The following is a 3452-nucleotide window of genomic DNA, read 5'->3' on the forward strand; positions in this document are numbered from 1 at the left end:
AATGCTCGCGAATTATATTGTTTAATTCTAGACTGCACTCCTACTTTATCGCCCCTCATATTGGACCCGTTGTCGTATCCCTGCCCTCTGATATCCTGCAAGTTTAAACCCAAGTCATTAAGTTCTCCAATTATAATATCAGACATTTGTTTTCCTGTGGATCTTTCGACTGGTAAGAAGCCTAAAAAGCTTTCATTAATTTTAATTTCAACATCAGCGTCAAATTTATTGATTGAAACATATCTGATTACAAGAGTCATTTGCTCTACCTTACTAATGTCAGGAGTACAGTCTAAAATTATGGAAAAATATTTTGATTTTTTTATTTCATCAATAATATGAGACTTTACACTTTGATGCAGCAGATCTATTATCTCGTTTTGTATATTTTTCCCAAGATAGTGAGCTTTAGTCTCTTCTTTTTTTAGCAATCTACGGACGTGCTCTTCTATATTGGGATCAAATTGAGATGGCAACTCAACTATTTTTAATAAATTACCGTTTTTATACTCAAACTTGTCGGATGTACCTTGAAAAGCCAGACTACTTTTACCAAGCATTTTAGTAATTGCTACGATTCTTAGAAGCACCTCGTTCCAATGATTTGTTTCGGCATTAATAATTCTTTGAGAGGCCGCATCTATAGTTTTGCAACACTTTAACCTTACGTTCATTTCTAGCCATGGTTTTTGGGCCTGAATATGATTTTTGGAAATTTCATGCTCTTTTAAAGTTTGCCGAGGCGTTTCCAACTTTTAAAACCCTCCTTTGAAAGAGAACTAACTATACAGCCGAAAATTTTGCAACAGAAGCAGTAAACGCAGTTTTGTGAAAGAGAGTACACTAGCCAGTCTCGTAAAACTTGCTCTCCATTGCTTAAAATTCGTGTGTAATAATTTACGCTAAAATGTCGACCAGTGTCATTGGAAGGAAATTTGTAATTATGCAATAGTTTAGGTGGACCTTGTCTTACTAAAAACTTCTTTCGGCGTCTCCTAAAATTCTTGGCCACAATGCTGGATCTGTACTCAAAGTTTGTAAAATGCTTTCTGTGGGAGTCACGTTGGTGTCAATTTTTTCAATGCTTTCATCTGGTGATGATAGAGTCGGAGTGTTGTCAGTTCCAATTGATTTAGAAACTTCGTCCATTTGTTTGTTATCATCATCCTCTGACGATTTTGTATTTTCTTTTATAACCGGACTCGATTTTGGATTCTCAAAATTGTCATTTGTTTTGGAACAACAACTCTAGAAATAATTTTTTAATGCGCCAGCTTGTTTTTGCCTTTCGGCTTCCTTTTCCAACCTTCTTTTTTTGTACTGGTAACCAGATAGTTTTCTTTGATCGTTAGACATTCTGGAAGATGTACGCACATAAATTAAACAATGTAAACTATAAAATAATGTTTAAAAAAATAAAGATTTATCCTTGTTCTAAATAAGCTAAAACCTATAAGTAATTAACATTATTCAAAATTATATTCTGTCAATGGACAAAAATATTTATGGCTTACACACAATATTTTTCGTATCCTGCGAACGTAAAGAAAGTCTAATGTTTTTATTTATGTATTTTATAATAACAAATATTTCAGCAAACCATAAATAGTCATTAAAAAACAATTTTATAATTCTTGATTTTGAGATTTTATTCAGTTCAATTATTCAAATATATTATTATAAAACGTGTTTTATCGAAGCACTGAACTTAATAAATGTCTTATATTATTGATTCAAATACAGTTGTCCCTTAATAATCCGACAGGTATGGGACCAAAGGGGTGACGAATTACCAAAAGTGTCCGGATTACCGAAAGTGATTACATATTTGACATTGTTTTGCTAGCTGTAGCCTACAATATTCCCTACTCCAACTGTTCGAACAGAACTGCTCATGGAAAACACATGAAATGTGTGTCATCATGTAAGAATTGGGTGGGAGATTCACGTCGCGACATGCTTCTGTGCAAACAGACACGTAACAGAGACGGGGANTGAGACCTAAATATCGCTCGGATAACCTATTATACTGTAAAATAAGCAAGTACAGCTTTCTCACTGAAATTGTAGGGTTTTTTTGTTGTAGTGTGAAACCTACAAACACTTGTCTTTTTCTTTTACCCGCGACCACCCCGTGTAAGACTTTGCGACCCCCCTGGAGGTGGCGACCCAGAGGTTGAAAATTATTGCTTTAAACAATAACCATAGAATGTTAAAATATGTGTACCCGTCCTTTCAAAAATACTTTCTTAAGAAAATATTAAAAAAAAATACAGCATTTTAAAAGTTAAAATAAGATAGGAAATAAAGAAAACTAATAGAGAGAAGCCTCCAAAACGGTACGTATAGGTAATGTTAAATGTTAATCTGTTTTGAATAAAATTTATATTATAATCGTAAGTAAAAAAAGTCTTTGTAAAAGTATCAATAATAAATTAAGCCTGATTTATTACTATTTCAACTGCGTTTGTTTGTGATAGAATTTTAATTAATTAATAGATAAAGAAAAACTTACGAAAAAACTTCAAAACTAAGCACTTACTCAATTNGGGACCAAAGGGGTGACGAATTACCAAAAGTGTCCGGATTACCGAAAGTGATTACATATTTGACATTGTTTTGCTAGCTGTAGCCTACAATATTCCCTACTCCAACTGTTCGAACAGAACTGCTCATGGAAAACACATGAAATGTGTGTCATCATGTAAGAATTGGGTGGGAGATTCACGTCGCGACATGCTTCTGTGCAAACAGACACGTAACAGAGACGGGGACCTTGATGGGAGATGCGTCGGACTACTGAGCATGTCGGATTACAAAGCGTCGGACTATCAAGGGACAACTATAATTATACCTATAGAATACATTCAAGTTTAATACAATATTTTATTAATTTAATAAACAGCCATTTTAGATAAATTAAATATTTATTTTATTTAAAAACGCTTTCATTGTTTGGATTCGATAATCGATTTATGATAAACTAGTATCTATCAAACTAAACAACAGCTTAGTTATTAATGTACTTACCTTTAAAAATTAGGAAATCGCACTTAAGTAAATTTTATGAACTTCCACTTGTTATCACTACCGACTTAACAGCGAAAATAATGCTATTGTGTAATGAAACAGCTCTTTTATAATTAGAGGTAAGTATAAGCGAGTCTATGCATATTCCAACACAAGCTGAAGCAGCGCTCTGCTCGCGTGATGATGCTATTCTGTTCAGAGAAGTATGTGAGATGTCTAGGGATCTTCAGCTCGAAGACCCCACTCCTGTGACACCAATTTGTGAGCTACCGGGGAGGGAAGAAGATCCTCTCCTTGCCGGCCACAGGTCAATGACCTACTTTCTTGTCAAGGATGGCGTGGGAAAATTCCTCAGGTGACCAATTGTTTTAGCAGGTGTGAGGTTAAAGATGGCGTTAGAATGACAACAATATGACGAATTT

The 3452-nt window shown here is 34.4% G+C and overlaps 1 pseudogene; it reads right to left on the reverse strand.

Annotated features, from left to right (window-relative positions):
• The window catches only part of LOC111639472, a 13725-nt pseudogene extending 12137 nt beyond the window's left edge, over positions 1 to 1588 (reverse strand).
• Between the last annotated feature and the right edge of the window lie 1864 nt (positions 1589 to 3452).

Source organism: Centruroides sculpturatus, unplaced genomic scaffold (assembly GCF_000671375.1).
Source record: "Centruroides sculpturatus isolate CEXI.00-Female unplaced genomic scaffold, Cexi_2.0 scaffold1148, whole genome shotgun sequence".
In the NCBI taxonomy this organism is placed as follows: Eukaryota; Metazoa; Arthropoda; class Arachnida; order Scorpiones; family Buthidae; genus Centruroides; species Centruroides sculpturatus.